Source organism: Ictidomys tridecemlineatus, chromosome 11 (genome assembly GCF_052094955.1).
Source record: "Ictidomys tridecemlineatus isolate mIctTri1 chromosome 11, mIctTri1.hap1, whole genome shotgun sequence".
NCBI classification, from domain to species: Eukaryota; Metazoa; Chordata; class Mammalia; order Rodentia; family Sciuridae; genus Ictidomys; species Ictidomys tridecemlineatus.
The window spans coordinates 2,694,054-2,711,216 of NC_135487.1; the positions used below are offsets into that span (position 1 = coordinate 2,694,054).

General features: G+C 57.9%; 1 long non-coding RNA gene across 1 annotated transcript; it reads right to left on the bottom strand.

Moving 5' to 3' along the window:
• Positions 1-750: 750 nt before the first annotated feature.
• Positions 751-3,273, bottom strand: LOC144368774 (uncharacterized). Its single transcript, XR_013428358.1, has 2 exons — positions 1,595-3,273; positions 751-1,495 (listed from the first exon to the last, which is right to left on the bottom strand). It is a non-coding gene; the product is annotated as an uncharacterized LOC144368774 (long non-coding RNA).
• Positions 3,274-17,163: the final 13,890 nt, after the last annotated feature.

A 17,163-nucleotide genomic window follows, 5' to 3' on the forward strand; every position in this document is an offset into this window, starting at 1 on the left:
CAGGTGCCCCGTGCACTGCAGTCACCACGTCCCCCTGCTCGCTCATGCCATCACTTCCACAGCTGAATCCTCCTGTAACCACATTTCAAAAATCAGAGAAGCTAAATTAGGTTGAAGGCCACCCTTGCTCATAAGTACAGAGTTCACCCTGCTCTCGGGCAGGTGGCTCTTGGTCACCTTTACGGCACTCTGCCTGCAGGGCTTGGTGGGGCCACCACTCCCGGGTTTCTCCTCCCAGTGCCCAGATTTCGACCAAATTGGAAGAAGCTCACGGATTCCGAGGTTGACTCCCAGCTCGCAGCACCAACCCTGTGCGTCTCTTGGGAACCCTTAAGTCAATGCTGACCAAGAACAAAGAGCCGGGACCCTGAGGACCCTCCGCCAGGCCCAGAGCCCAGGCTCCAGGGTGACGGGCGGCTTCCCCTTGGGCACACAGGCCTGCCCCTCCGGCGCTCTCGGGGCTCTGGGCAAGTCTGGCGCACCAAAGGCTGGAGGCAGCCCTTTGAGTCTTGTAATAGCTTCGCAGGGACCGAATTTCTTTTTTCATTATTACTCGAGGGAAAACCCACATTGGGATTTTGGATTATCTTACTTTTACACAGACCTTCCATAGGGAAAAAGAGGAAAAAAGACAGCACCTCACACACATCTGTGGCTGTCATAAGGAGATGCTTAAAGATAGTGTCACACAGAGAGTGTAAAAATAAATGACGGGGGCCCACAAGCGGAGCCTCAGACAGCAGCACCATCTGCTTTAAGTAACATTTATTTTCCTGAAAAAAAAAATCTGTTCCCAAACTGAATAATGCCCGTGTAGTCTAAATATTTGCTTCCCACGAGCATCCTGGGAATATAGGAAACGTCCCGAGAATCCTGAAGCCATCGGATCCGGGATGGAGAGAAGCCGCCGCGGGCGGGGAGCACCCGATGGCAGTGGAGATGCGAGGACATGATTATTTATGGCCTCTCAGCTCTGACAGTGGGGGACGCTGCAGAGTCAACGGCATCTGTTGGCGTAGCGGGAGAGTCTGCAGCCCCACGGTCAGGACGGAATCGCGTTGGTCCTGGACCCCTGGGTGCAGGCGCCAAGTCACAGTGGGGAGAAAATGGCCCGCGGCTCTCCACGGCCGATTGACTCAGCGCGAGTTAAACACGCGGACAGACGGTCCAGGGCCGAGCGCGTTGACTCCGGCTGCTTGTGGGCTCCGTTCCCACACTCTGACTCAGAAGGTCAGGTTCTGCCGGGTGACTGAGCCTGGTTCTGGAGGGAGCTTGTTGGTGGCGTGGACAGCGCAGCTTCCGAGAGCACATTCCCGGCTCTGGATTGCATGGGCTGTGGTGCTTTGGACAAGTTGCGGACCCTCTCTGGGCCTCAGTTTCCCCATCTGCATGATGCCTTCCCACCTGAGAGGGGGGTACTTACCACCCCAGGTGCCAGTGCCCAGGCTGTCGGGACATGTGCTCTGGCTCTGCTGCCCTGGCTGACATGGGAGCTCTGGTGGGAACAGGGGATGTACTGAGACATTTTTTCCAGCACCCTAATAATTTCATTGACACGTGATGAGGGACACTGCATGGAGACAGGGCTCTGTACCTCGTGGCTGGTGCCTTTGAACTTGGTCCTGCAGGGTCAAGGGTCTCTTTGCTTATTTTGTTCTTTGATATTTCAAATCATCCATGAGCAGCGGCACCCTGAACACCTCATCTTAAACATCCTAATGGTGGCTTCTCTCCTTTGAGTTCCGAGGACGTGGTGGTGGCACTAAGCAAGCTGATCATCCACAGGTGCCATGTGCCCAGCCTGACCACTCGAGGTGACTCTAAAAGCTGGTTCTATAAATATCGGCGTCATGTTCTCAGGCCCCCAGACAGGCCAAGCACGACGTGGACGCACAGGAGAGGGTGCCCGGCGGCAGCGTCAGGTGGGGCCAGCGGGGGACCTGGGGCTGCAGCAATGCCCAGGAAGGGGGCACCAGGGCGGAGGAGCCGGCCTCCTGCACGCACAGGTGACCCCTGGATTTCTCGTGACCTTCCAGGAACAGGGTGCTCCTCTCTGACTGGGCCAGAGAGAGAAGCAGGGAGAGGAGGCTCCTCCCACCTGCCCCTGACTCGGGGAAGCTGGTGGAGGTGGCAGCACTCAGAGATGATGCCCGGGGGCTGGGGACGTGGCTCAAGCGGTAGCGCGCTTGCCTGGCATGCGTGCGGCCAGGCTTCGATCCTTAGCACCACATACCAACAAAGATGTTGTGTCCGCCGAGAACTAAAAATAAATATTAAAAAACTATAAATATTAAAAAAAAAAAAGAGAGAGAGATGATGCCCGGCACAGACCCACCTGATGGCGGAGAGCGCCGAGGAAGCCGTGCGCACAAGTCCTCGCTTCTGACGACTGGAGCGGGCCGGTGACAATGCCCGGGGCTGTACCCAGACCCCTCCAAGGAAACACGAGGGGAGACACGAGGGAGGGGACTGTGCTGGACACGGCGGAGGCCGGAGGTGGAGAGCTGGCAAGCGAGGAGGGCAGGGCAGGGCCCAGTGTGCTCCTGCACGACAGGGAGGGACCCTCCCGCTGCCCCCTGGCTCCTCCCCCAGGCGCCATCTGATGGGGGTCAGTGTGTGAGTTCAGTAACAGGATCGTAGGCTTTGAAGTCGGGCAGACACGGGGTTCAATGACCCAGCTCAGCCGCTGACCAGCTGCGTGACCAGCTGTGTGGCTCCGGGAAGCAGACTTACCTTCTCTGATCCGACATGGCCTTCCTACTGCTTACTTGAGGATGCAGTGAGATGAAGTGCTCATTCTCCACCAGGCTCCATACCCGCTGGTCCGCGACGGAGGCTGTCTTCTCTCCCGCCCCCTCCTCCCTTTCACTGCCATTATCTGGAATAAGGAGCCCATAAGATGAAGCCGCTGAGCCCTTGATCACATTTCAAGCTGGGTCCGCTGTCACAAATGGACAAACTGGCGGCCTGTGGCTTCTGGGAGGAGGTTCCTTGCTGCTCTCAACCTCTGGATGCGACGCCTTGGCTCATCGTCTGGTGTGAACTTTGTGACGCCCCGTGACAGGCCAGCCTCAGGGCACGGCTGGTGGAATCACAGAGGTCCATGGCTGGCAGGGAGCCCCGTCTTCCCGCCTGACGCTGGGACCCCTAACCTGCTCTGTCCAGGAGGTCCACCCCAACTCTGCTCTGTCCAGGAGGTCCACCCCAACTCTGCTCTGTCCAGGAGGCCCACCCTAACTCTGCTCTGTCCAGGAGGCCCACCCCAACTCTGCTCTGTCCAGGAGGTCCACCCTAACTCTGCTCTGTCCAGGAGGTCCACCCCTAACTGTGCTCTGTCCAGGAGGTCCACCCTAACTCTGCTCTGTCCAGGAGGTCCACCCTAACTCTGCTCTGTCCAGGAGGCCCACCCTAACTCTGCTCTGTCCAGGAGGTCCACCCTAACTCTGCTCTGTCCAGGAGGTCCACCCTAACTCTGCTCTGTCCAGGAGGTCCACCCTAACTCTGCTCTGTCCAGGAAGTCCACCCTAACTCTGTTCTGTCCAGGAGGTCCACCCTAACTCTGCTCTGTCCAGGAGGTCCACCCTAACTCTGCTCTGTCCAGGAGGTCCACCCTAACTCTGCTCTGTCCAGGAAGTCCACCCTAACTCTGCTCTGTCCAGGAGGTCCACCCTAACTCTGCTCTGTCCAGGAGGTCCACCCTAACTCTGCTCTGTCCAGGAGGTCCACCCTAACTCTGCTCTGTCCAGGAGGCCCACCCTAACTCTGCTCTGTCCAGGAGGTCCACCCCTAACCCTGCTCTGTCCAGGAGGCCCACCCTAACTCTGCTCTGTCCAGGAGGTCCACCCTAACTCTGCTCTGTCCAGGAGGTCCACCCTAACTCTGCTCTGTCCAGGAGGTCCACCCTAACTCTGCTCTGTCCAGGAGGTCCACCCTAACTCTGCTCTGTCCAGGAGGCCCACCCTAACTCTGCTCTGTCCAGGAGGTCCACCCCTACCCCTGCTCTGTCCAGGAGGCCCACCCTAACTCTGCTCTGTCCAGGAAGTCCACCCTAACTCTGCTCTGTCCAGGAGGTGCACCCCTAACCCTGCTCTGTCCAGGAGGTCCACCCTAACTCTGCTCTGTCCAGGAGGTCCACCCTAACTCTGCTCTGTCCAGGAGGTCCACCCTAACTCTGCTCTGTCCAGGAGGCCCACCCTAACTCTGCTCTGTCCAGGAGGTCCACCCCTAACTCTGCTCTGTCCAGGAGGCCCACCCCTAACCTGCTCTGTCCAGGAGGTCCACCCCTAACTCTGCTCTGTCCAGGAGGTCCACCCTAACTCTGCTCTGTCCAGGAGGTCCACCCTAACTCTGCTCTGTCCAGGAGGTCCAGCCGCCCTACTCCAGAGCCGGGAAAGCAAGGCCACGGCAAGTCAGGAGAGCACCAAAGACGGTCAACCCGAGCCTGGGCCGCGGGCTCCCTCAGCTTCCAGAGCCTTCAAAAAACCTGGTGAAATACGCACGAGACGACATTCACATTTCAGTCCAGCAGTGCTGCCCACCTTCAGTGCATGACCACTGCCCCTGTGTGGTTCTAGGACACGTCCATCACCTTTGAAAGAACCCTGTCCCATTGGCCATCGCGCCCGAGGCTCCCCAGCCCCTGGTGGCCCCCATCGGCTCTCTGTCTCAGAGCTGATGCCCTGTGTCCACCCGGAGGGACGCCCAGGGCTGGTACAACACTCCTGCTGGGCATGTCTGTGGGGGTTTCCAGGAGAGGGGGCACCTTGATGGACGGGCGCAGAGAAGAGGACCCACCCTGTCCGAGGTGGGTGACGTGCTCCCATCCACAGAGAGCCCTGGTGGAACCCAAAGGAGTAGGAAGGGGAATTCTGTCCCCCTGGGCCACCCTCAGACCCGAGGCTCCTGGGTCCTGGACCTCTGGACTCCGGGACTTAAGTCACACCTCTGCCCCTCCCCTCGCCCTGGCCCTCCGGTGATGCCCCGGCGTCCCTCCTCCTCTGGCCGGCAGACAGCGGACGGCCCGTGACCCGCTCTCCGCTCTGTGCGTCTGCTGGTGCCGGGGCTCCTTTGCCCAGGAGGACCCAGACACCGACGCGGTGGCTTTGCCGATTCTGGGTGTTCTGCTAGACAGGGTTCTGCTGCAGGTTCTTCCTCGAATCTTGGGCCCAGAGGGAGTCCGCTGCACGACAGGTTGGCCGTCCCTGATGCTCAGGGTTGGGGCGAAACTTCGGTGAGAGGCTGCAGCACAGCACGTGGCCGGTGGAGGGGTGTCACCCCTGCTGCACCACCCTGTCACCGCTGTGCTGAGTGCCACTGCCCTTGCAATGGAGGGGACGCAGGGAGGAAGACGGCACGTGTCATCCCTTCCAAGGCCACACGACCACCTGAGGCTGACCGCCAGGCCGCAGTTTTAACCTCAGTCCTGGAGCTTTGGGCTCTGAATCCTTGTGGTCCCCTGTCCCCTGGCCAGGGCCTCCCAAGAAGCACAGGCCAAGGCAGTGCAGGTGGAGAGAAATGGCAGGCCGAGGCCTGGGGGGGACGGGCCCGTCCTGCCCTCTGCCGCGCCTGGAGCCTAGCCCACACTCCTGCTTGGCTCTCAGGCCCCACATTCTGCTCTGCAGACACTTTAGCTGGACAGAAGGATCGTGCAGGTTACGAGAAGGCAGGCAGAGCCGCACAGCCATCCCGGGGAAGCGCCAGCCCTGGGAACAGTCTTTCTATGTCATAGAATCAGCGATTTGTATCATCTTAAAATAACTACAAAGCCTCGGCTGGAACCCCACTGTGGAGGCCTCTGAGCATTTGCAAACAAGAGCTCATTATGCAGCATCCTTTATCTGCCGTCTCCGGATCAAACGGCCCAGGCGGGTTGGTACCTGCAGCCCACACCTGGGACGCCTTTCTCTCCTCCAGGCCTGACGGGGGGGCGGGGGGCCAGCGCCCAGCAAGTCTCAGAGGCTGGTGTGTCGCCACCGCTCAGTGGGCTCCGATCCGCAGCAGAAGCAAGCTTACACAAGGTCCACCTCTGGTCACAGTGGACAGAGGCCTGGTGGTGGACAGCACAGTGGCCACGTGGACCCTGCAATGCCGAGAGCTATTTGTGACAGTTTCCCAGACGCCTCCAGGCGGGAGAGCCAGATGTCCCTGGAAACAAAGATTCCGCTTTTATGCAACCCTTTTTCCTGGTATGAAGGTCCATCCTGACGCAAGGGGGAACGTTCACGCCCCTGCCCAGAGCTGGACTGCTCCCTCCAGAACAGCCGGGTGGCCACAGCACAGCTTCCTGAGGACGGGGGAGGCCTCGAGGTGCAGGGCAGCCACTACAGGAAGAGATGGACAGGCGGGGGCGGGGGGCGTTCAGCGCTGGGCTTGCGGGTCGGAGGACACTCTGACCCCCTTGGATCAGGGTAGCCAGACGGGAGGGCGGCTGCCCTGCCGGTGAGATGGGTCCCGAGGCGGCTGTGCACCAAGGTCTCCTCCTTCTCCTGGCTTCACGGTTGGTCGTGGGTAAATGGCTTTTCCTCTCTGAATCCCGATTTCCTCATCTACAAAACGGCTATATTGATTCATGTTATGGATTTCTTTGAATGTTAAGTTACATTTTGATGCAAAGCACATACCGAAGGCCGGGAACTGGGAGAAGACATCACCAGAGCTGGGTTTGGGTGGGGTGCCTCCAGAAGTGGTGTCCGTCAGCTTTTCGTGACTGTGACCAAAATAAGAACCACTTACAGGAGGGAAAGCTGACTTGAGCTCACAGTCTCAGAGGCTCAGTCCCTGGTCTGCCTTGCTCAGGGAGGTGGAGCGTCCTGGTGGAAGGGCGTGGTGGAGCCAAGCTGCTCACCTGGCAGCCAGGAAGTGGAGGGAAAGGGGACATGATATTATCCCTAAGTGCAGGGCCCTGTGACCCACCTCCTCTGGCCACCTCCTCCTGCCCAGGTACCACTCAGCGCAGGAGAACCTTCAAATCATTATTCCATCGAGAGGATTCATCGCCAACTGGGTCACAGTCCTGAGCACTCACGCCTCCGCACAGGGCCTCCTACCTGAACCAGAACATTCCATCCCGGCCCCCAAAGCTCAGGTCCACCTCACGGTGCAAAACAGTCTCAGTCCATCTCCCGCAGTCTTAGCGGTTTCGGCATGACCAAATCGTCCACGTCCCAAGTGTCCCCCGAGACTCAGGACAAACTCTCGCCTGTGAGCCCTGTGAAAGTCAAAAGCAAGCTCCGTGTGCCCAACATCCGTGGCAGAGTGACCATTCCTGTCCCACGTGGAGACACAGAGGCACAGAAAGAAGGGGTGGGAGTAGAGCAGGGCTGAAACCCCGCTGGACAGGCGTGGTGTCCGGTAACTCCAGGTCCAGTGTCTGGGCACACGGGTGGTGAGGTGGGATCTCCTCAGGGCTTGGACAGCGCGGCCCTACGTCCCCCATGACCACCCTCAGGTCCCTCCCTTAGGCTGCCTCTACCTGACTGCAGCCCTGACAGACCCTCCACGTGCCTGGCATCTCTCAGTCCTGGGGGTCTCCCCTGCGGCTTCGACTCTTCTCACATTTTCAGGGTCACCCCCAGGGGCCGCCCACGGGGACTCAACCTGCTGCACTTGGCCTGAGCGTCTCTGAGCGTCTCCTCTGTCCAAACTGCAAGCTTTTCAAACCTTCCCTCTTTACTTTCTGCTCCTGAGACAGAAAACCTGCCTGAAACCTGCCGGGGACCCCAGGCCATTGCCCGAGGCTGTGCCTCTGCTCATTCATCAGCCGCCACCTCCAGAGCCACCCCACAGAAAGTCCCAGGACGTGGGCCACGTGGAGACAAGTTCTTTGCCAGAACAGAACACTAACGGCCTCTAGTCCAGTGAGGCCTCCACTCCAAACTGGGTCCATTTTCCCCTCTGAGACCTCACGAGCCCGTCCGTAATCTGGTTCTCCAAACCCCAACCGGAATCACCATTAACTCTGCGAACAACATTCTAAGACTCGTCCAGCCTGAATCTCCAGATGTTTCTAAACCCCTCCCACGAACCAGTTCCTACGGCTTCGGAGCCACAGGAGGTTGGTCACAGCAATGGCCTCACTTCTCAGGGACGATTTCTGTTAGCTGACTTTTCGTAACTGAGACCAAAATGCCCCCAAGAACCACTTAGAGGAGGAAAAGTTTCTGTGGAGCTCACGGTTCCAGAGGCTCAGTCCACGGCCGACCTTCATGGCTCTGGGCCCAAGGGGAGGTGGGCAGCGTGGCAGAGGGCAGGTGGCAGGAAGCTGCTCGGGGCGGGGCAGCTGGAAAGCGGAGAGGAAGAGGAGCCAAGGGGCAAGTTTAGTCCCAATGACAGCCCCCAGTGACCACCCTCCACAGCCCTGCCCTGCCCACCTGTACTGACCACCCACCGTAGCCTTCCCAGGTCCCTCCTGCCTCAGACGGATTCCTCCGCAGATTAGGTCACAGCTTCACCATCTGATCATGTCCCCTCCCAACATCCTCACGCCAACGTGGGCGCCTTCTCAGGACGCCTCACGCCCAACCACGGCACGGGAATAAACCCAGAGGACCTACTGGGGCCCCGGCTGACCTCAGGTCAGTTCTTGTGCATGTGTCGGGGCTGCTCGGTGGACACCTCTCTCCTCCTCTCTCCGGGTCAGTGCTGAAGCCCAGCCCTCCCGGCTTTAAGGACGCCTTGGCTCCTAGGTCATAAGATCGTCTGGGAGAGTGAGGGCCACACGGTAGCTAGGGACAGTTGCCCCTGTTCCCCGGTCCCTCACTGTCACGGGGTGACTGAGGACTGAGACAACGGGAGCATGCTCTGTCTTTGGGTTAATTTAGTCTTCCTTAAACCTCTACCAATAATGGCACAAGCTCCCCCATTGTGATGTCTCTGGAAGTAGCTACCCACCGTTCTTTACTTTTCTGTCACTTCATTTTGTCTCAGGTGACCTCCTGGAAAGAGCCCTTTAGCATGTGTGTGTTTTCCTTGTGCCTTAAACTGAGGTCTGACTCCTTCACGGTGACGGACGGGCCTTCTCCCCTCCCTCCTGCCCTCCCTCCCTCCCACCCTGGTGGCCTGTGCCCTTCTCGTCCCTCCCTCTTGCCTCTGCCAGGTTCACTCACCTCTTATTTCGCATCCTCTCCAGCAGTCTGCAGTCCCCACACCCCTGTTCTGGGATCTAGCGATGGCCTTTACAGTCGGCCATGTGCATCGACGGGTGCTCCTTGGCTTCCCGCCCACGGGCGGCTTCTGCCCCCTCCTCACGGGAACAGACTCCATCTGGTTCTCCCCACGTTTCCCATCTCGGCTTCCAGTGGGGCTTCTGCAAAGTGTCTCCAGGTCACCTTGGTCCTTCCCCACGGTCAGCCCCCGGTCGGCCCAGGCCATGCAGGTCCACTCTCAGCCCAACGGTGCCCTGGAGGCTGAGGCCCGGCCACAGCTTGCCGGCCCTTCCCGTCCCCTCTCGCTCTGTCTCTGGCACAGGTGTCCTTCCAGGGTCCCCACTTTGCTCCTGTGACATCCCTGCTCAAGTTTCCCTAAGGGACATCTCCAGGTGGGATCATGGTTAAATATGCACACGTGGGAGATCACTGTGTCCTCTTTTAAACGTTTTTGACTTAATATGCGATTCTAAGTCCAAATCCGTTCCTCCGTGACTTTGGAGACCGTGTTCCTATTACTTTCTAAAATTTCGTGTTGAAAACTGTGAATCTGATGCCACTCTAATACCAAGTCTGATTTTCCTTGATACATTTTTAGGATTGATTTTTTTTAAATTTGAATTTCAAAATCTACTCAGGGCTAAAATTTAAAAGCAAACACTCCCTGCCACATCTGGTGTGCAGGACCCTTGCATAGACTCTCATCTGTGGGTGCTGGTGTCCTTTCTACAGGAGGACACAGCACCCGTAGGTGACCCGGCACCCACCCCATACCTTCAGGTCTTCTCTAGGTGATCTACAGCCCCGGCCTGTAAATGCTGTGGAAAGAGTCGCTATGCACAGTGCCTGTTTAGGGACTAAGGACTCAGGGAAATGTGCACGGTCAGCACAGACACGGTTTGTTTTTTCAAATATATTTTGTGTGAGGTGGGTTAACGCCAAGGGTATGGACCTGTGGTCATGGAGGACCAGCACATTCAAAGTGTGCGTTTAAAATGCACATGAAGAAGCAGTACTTGCATAAGATGTATGCTAGAAAATAAAACGTACATTTATATCGTTTTTGCTTAGCATTTGGTGGTTTCCTGAAAGTCAGCTCTTTCCTGATATCGGACATTTCCTGGGATTGCTTTCAATCTGTTCCTTGTGCCCATTCTCCTGTCCCTTTTCTGGATCCCTCACCATCAGGCCCTTATTTTAGATTTTGGATCCATCCTCCACATCTTAATTTTCCTCTCGCCGTTCCTCCGTGTTCTCCTTCTTATGGGTTAGAAGCCTCCAGCCAGTGGCTGAGCTGCCTTCCCGCCGCCCAGCCCCCGCCACCTCCCTCTAGAAACTTCTCAGAAGCGCTCCTTGTCCACGTCCACGATCACGGCAGGAGAACTCAACCCCCCAAAGTGGCCAGTCCTCCCTAAACTGACCCAGAGAGGCCTCGCACTTCCACGCCAAGTTCTAATAAGGATCCTGGGGACTTGACAGATGGATTCCGAAGTTCATGTGGAAGCGAGAAAGGCCAGGAGCGGCAGGAGGAGGAGGGACGGAACTGAAAACGTGCGGTTCCCCAGGCTGACCAGAGACCACAGGGAGCGGGACACCAGTGTCACCAGGAAAGGGGCCGTCGGCCGGGGAGGGACTCCCCCAGGGTAGCGGGGCAGGCCGAGTTGATCTCAGACACCTTGGCAGCTGAGAGTAAGACTTTAAAATACACGAAATGAAATCATGAGAGCTGTTTCCGACTGAAAAAGGGACAGCGATCTTAAACAGAGCCCCGTTAACGACTCATTAACAATCCATCATTTTGTCTACTCTTTCATCAAAACCTTCTGCTTCTCCAAACACACTTCAAAGAAAGCTGAACCGGGAGGAAGACGCTCCCCGGGTAAGAACACAGACGCCTTCCACTGAGCGCGGAGAAGGAAGCCCTTTAAGTCGACAAGCAGCAGCAGAAATGAGCCGCAGTGAACCCACACGTGGACGGCCCCCGCTCAGTGGCCAGCAGATAATGAGCCTCGTGAGGAACCAGCAAACCTAATTAGGGGACAGGGAGAGACTGTTGCGTCCCCTGAGATTGGCGCGACTGATGCGCTGAGGGGACGGTGGCCCTGGTCCTGTTCCCCTGGTCACGCGGGCACGGTGGGGACAGGACACCCACCCCAGGTGAGAACCGCCCTGGAGAAACCACAGCCACGCGGGGTCCAGCGCAGCCCTGGTCAGCAAAACACCTGGGCACAAACCCAGTCTCACCCGCAGCCGGGTGGACACAGACCCGACAGCAGGTTCTCACCATCAGAGGCCACGCAGGCTGAGACACCAAGGGGCCGCGGCCACGGACCTGGGAAGCAGGCTTTACGGCACGACGGCCCCAGGGCGGCCACCAAGGGGGACGGCACCACAGACACTGAACCTCACACCGAAGCCCAGAAGCAGCACCGTGTGTAAGCGAGGACCCAAGGGCCACCCACTTCCATCACAATCCACAACATGAGCGGAGCGGCGCGGTGGCGAGGTGTGCCCGCGGCGTGGTCCCAACCTGCCCCGACACAGACCCGTCGTGAAGCCACCAGACCCCACCGGCAACCTCGGGGCTTCTTCAGCATCTTCTCCTTTAATGTTTTGATTTCTTTTCATTTTGGGGGGGGAGAAGGAGTGCCAGGATTGAACTTGGGACACTCGACCACTGAGCCCCATCCCAGCTCCATCTTGTATTTTACTTAGAGACAGGGTCTCACTGAGCTGCTCAGTGCCTCCCTTTTGCTGAGGCTGGCTTTGAACTCGTGATCCTCCGGCCTCAGCCTCCCTGGACACTGGGATCACAGGTGTGCACCACCGTGCCCGGCTCCTTTGTCAATGTTTTGTTGGTGCCCAGCAGTTATACCCAATATTGAGATTGGCCGTGGCGTGTTTGTACATGAGCACAGTTGGGTCAATTTCCTTCCCAGTCCCTCCCTCTCCCCGCCTCCTCTCTCCCTGGTCTACCCCTCTACCTGCTGATGCCCTCCATCTCCCTAGACTCCCTCCTTCCTGTTTCCTCCCCAGCTCTGGATGGGACAGAGGCAGACCCTAGCCTTCCCAGCCTGGCTCTGTCTGCTCAGCAGCACACCCTCCAGTTCCACCCATTGTCCTGCGAGCGACACGGTTGGGTTCTTCTTTACTGTGGCTCCGTCTCCGTGGCACACACTCACCACACTTTCTTTACCCATCATCTCCCGACGGCACCAAGGCTGGTTCCCAACTCGGCTGCTGTGACTCGTGCTGCTGAGAGCGTGGCGATGAAGCAGCTTTCCTTAGGAGGCACAGCGAGTAGGTTTCCATCCTATCAGGTCACCTAGTGATCACAATGACCTGGAAGACACAAAGCCACAAGGAAGAAAACAAAACTGCCCACAACCCTGGGCCCCTTTTCTTTTTACATAAACTCTTTCTTTTCATGTTTTAAAAATGGGCATCTGAACCAGTAGGTAAAGCATAGAGTCCTGCATGTTCTGGGGCCGCGGACACTGAGTCCCCTGACACTGAGTCCCCGAGCCGCGGGCACTGCCGGCCACATCCGTCTCTTTAGGTGAAACCCTCCCTGGAGATTTTGGCACCGTACACTGCATCATCGCTATTGACGGTCACCTGCCGGGCAGCAGTGCCCAGAGCTTTTGCTCCTCTCTCCTTGTGACCCAGGACCCGCTGATTGACACCTTGCCGTCCCCGAGGTCCCTCCTCCCTGGCCTCTGCTGACCATCCTTGATCTCAACTTCGAAGACACCAGCTTTTCAGACTTGGGTCCTGAGCGAGCTCCTGCAGTCCTGGTCCTTCTGGTGAAAGACCCTGCAAAGGGACTGTTCCGCCTGCCCGGAGCAGGACGCGCCTTCTAACCACATCAACCTGGTACCACAGCCGAGGACCGCAGGTGTGGGAGCCAGAGGCCCCGGCGTGGTCCCACCCTGTCAGCGGTCTTAGAGCAGCGCGGCTGGGCCCAAGTGACATATGCGGTCCAGCTGGAGTCCACGCCAGCACGGGCGCGTGTCCAGCTCCGTTTCTGTGAGAGCACAGCATGGTCCAAAATGTGGTCTCCAAAAACATGGGGATTTTTGAGGACAGAATTTCCACTTCAGACAAGATCTAACAAGCCCTCTAGAGAAATTATCTGGGGTCAGAGACCTAAACCTGCCAAATAAACCTCCCGTCAGAGGCTAAACGGACAAGTTTCCCCACCCCCCACCCCCCGCCCTGTTTAAACATTAAGGAACTGAATAATCCTATTTTTCCTCCAGCTTCAGACAGCGAGCATTCATAAATATTCATTTTTTGCAACTGGAAGCATTAGGCCTTGTTACTTCAAGTGGAACTAACTGAAAATTAATGATGGTTTTCAGAAAAAGCAAGATTATATACACAGAAGCAATTAAACACAAACCTATTAATTATTTAACAACTTGTTAATGAGCAGAATCCCAGCGCCCGAGTCCTGGCGGCGGCTGCCCGCCCTGCCAAGGCACCCACAGACGGGCCTTTCAAAGTTCGGCTTCGAGGAGTTTAAGAGCTGGGGGGGGGGGTTCACAGACGGCACCTTGCGGAGGAGCATCTGAGATGCCAATTACCGAGAGGCAGGAAGGAGCTGAGCGGGAATCGGAGAAAAGAAACCACCTCCGATTTTGATCCGAAACCTAAGACGCGGTCAAGTCCAATCTCGGATTCCGAGTATTTGTTGTGAGAAAACAAATGCTGGTGCCGTTTCTGCTCTGTACATATTTGTGCATGCATATTAATAACGTAAACATGAACTTGGCCCATTTTAAATCAACTGTATCCTAAGTAAACTCAGGACACAGAAGCCAACCTTCGCCCCCACCATGGAGTCTGAACTGTCTGCCTGCTGAAGGGCTCCTATTTGTTGAACTGCTCCAGGCCACAGTGTGAATGTCCCGGGTCCCAGGGTGCTGCTCTTGGCCAGGGGCAGACCTCTAAGAGGTGGGGCCCTGTGGGAGGTCTTTAGGTCACTGTGGATGTGCCCCAGAGGGGGACTGTGGGACCCCAGCCTTTTCCTCTTCCTTGCTCTTTGCTTCTTGCCGTGTCTCACGTGATATGCTTTCTCACCAACGTGGATGGGAACTCCAAACTGGGAGCCAAAATACACCTTTTCACTTTATAAGTGGATGACCTGAGGTGTTGTGTTATAGTGACGGAATGCGGACAAAGACACCACCTACCAGCCAAGTGCACTTCAGCACTGAGGGGCGTGGGGAATGCCTCAGAGCACGAGGCCCCACCTGGTGGGACCAGAGAAGGGAGCGGAGCAAGTTGCCAAATCACATTATGCGGGACCCATGTCTCCCTGCTCCATTCTGTCTGGGTTCTCCATGGACATCAGTGCCCTGGCACCGGCTCCTGGACCTTGTTGACGCTCAGAACAAGATACCCCAAGCCTGGTGCCTTGGCACACCTCGGTCCTTTGCGCTGTGGTCGGAGGGCTTTAGAAGCCAGTCTCTCTGGCCTGCTCCCACCCTCCTGCCTCCTGCCCCTTCTTTCTCTCCCAAGTGAGTCACAGGAGCCAGAATTCCTCTTCTGAAGGAATTCCTCTTGGGAAGGGGAAGGGGCTTCCTGCCCCAGAGCAGAACCCAGGCCAAGCCCCCTCCCCAGAGCAGACCACAGCGCCAGGACAGGACATGCTCCCCGCTCCCCTCGCCCCCAAGGACCTCATTCCAAAGCCCAGCGCCACACCAAGGGGAACTCGTGCCTCGGTGAGAAGCCAACAAGACTCGGAGCAGCCAGGCCTTGCGGGGGCCCTCTGCCCACAGCCACGAGCTGTCCACTCTCCACCAACCCGAGCACAGAAGCAGGGTTCCCCGTGGGTCTCTGTTGCTCGAGGCTCTGGGGGTAGGTCCAACATGGATTGTGTAAGTCACCAGCCTGCCTGGTCAGCCTGCCCTTGGAGTGTGGATGCTGACCCTTAGGATGGGCAGGGGTGGGCCACACAGCCTCTCCCTGCGGCTTCACATGCCCTCCCGGTGCCGGTAACTCCCGAGCCGGTCCACAGCCTGGGCGACTGCACCTCCACACCCAGACCCGAGGGCACACCTGCCCCTGGGTGCACACTCCACCCAGAGCCACAGCTGGTGAGCACAATGGCCACCTTCTGAAGCCGCCCTGGACCCTCCCTCTCTTGCCCACCACATCTGGGCGGCCAGAACCTGCTCTGGGCTCCAGCCCAGCACATGCCCCCATCCCTCCTCCACCTGAGCAAGGCTCCCCGCCCCTCAGAGCACCGTGCCCCGTGCTGGTACGAGCTGCCCTCACACACCTCCAGACGAGTCCCAGAGCGCAGGACATCACTGTAAAGCTCCGCGGCACGGCGGGGTCCCTGCCCAAGGCCACCCAGTGCTGTCCCACATCTCTTTCAACCACGGGCTGTGGCTCGAGTGTCCCTGTGGCAGCTCAGTCCCCACTGTGAGGCATGAAGAGGTGCCACCAGGGGGGACCTGGCCCTGAGGCTGGGTCATGGGACACTGTTTGCAGATCACTGGATCAGGGGCCAGTTAGAAAGGCCAGCCTGGTGTACCTCCTGGACGTGGCCCTCGCAGCCCACAGTGGGGCTCTGCAGAGTCCCCACCAGCAAAAACGCCCCCACTCCATAGAGTCCCTTGGCCGGAACCTCCCGGGCTCCAAAGGTGAACAGACCCTCATCCTTTACAAATTACCCAGCTACAGCCTCAGAAAATACACCACGGGGTCCCTGAACCCCCACCGCGCGCCCATGTCCACCGCCTCCCTTACCCCCTGGCACCAACCTCGTGGGTGCCATGTGGTGGCAGACTGTCCAGAGCCCTGCCCTTTGCCAGCTCTTCCCTCTCCTGATCTCCCTGACCCTCCTTCTCCCAGTCCCCGTCACCCCTGAGGACACAGTGGCCATTCTGAACCTGTTGTTTGTTTCCTGTGTATTTCCTTCCTCTCTCCCTCCCTCCATCCCTCCCTTTCTTTCTTTCCCAGAGATTGAACTCCGGGCACTCGACCACTGAGCCCCACCCCAGCCCTATTTTGTGTCTTTTAGAGACAGGGTCTCACTGAGTTGCTTAGCGCCTCACTTTTGAACTCGCGATCCTCCTGCCTCAGCCTCCCGAGCATAGGCCTGCTTCACCGCAGCAGGCCTGTGGATTGTACACACGCACACACATACGCATGCACGCTCATCCATGCAGCCGATCACCTGTTCATTGTCCCTTTCCTCCTATAAAAACAGGGTCAGAGCCTGTCCCTTGCTTCCTGCTGGTCAGGACTGGAGCCTCGCCTGCCGTACGCGGCACCCACCGTCACTGTCAGATGAAAGAGTGGATAAACATGGAGTGCATTAATAAAGTTATTAATGAACGAATCAGCATCTATTAATGAACAGATCATCAACACATGAAGAAGATGGATGGCATCGTGACGCGCTTGGAAGACAGTCTGTGCCACAGCGGAGATGTGCACGTCAGGAAGGATGAGGAATCACGGGAGACGGAGCCCTTTCTCCCCTCGTGGGGACGATGCCCCGTGGCCCTGCCGCTCTCCCACTAGACCCCGTTCAGGCCTCAACATCCAGGTAAACTCCGGTTCTAGGACCTCAGCCCACAGGCAGGGCCCTGAGTGCGCATCACCTGGGCACTGTGGGAAACAGAGTCCACAGTGGACGGTCACCTGGGCACTGTGGGAAACAGAGTCCACAGTGGACGGTCACCTGGGCACTGTGGGAAATAGAGTCCACAGTGGACGGTCACCTGGGCACTGTGGGAAACAGCGTCCACAGTGGACGGTCACCTGGGCACTGTGGGAAACAGCGTCCACAGTGGACGGTCACCTGGGCACTGTGGGAAACAAGTCAGAGTCCACAGTGGACGGTCACCTGGGCACTGTGGGAAACAGAGTCCACAGTGGACGGTCACCTGGGCACTGTGGGAAACAGAGTCCACAGTGGACGGTCACCTGGGCACTGTAGGAAATGCGGAGTCAGAGTCCACAGTGGACGGTCACCTGGGCACTGTGGGAAACAGAGTCA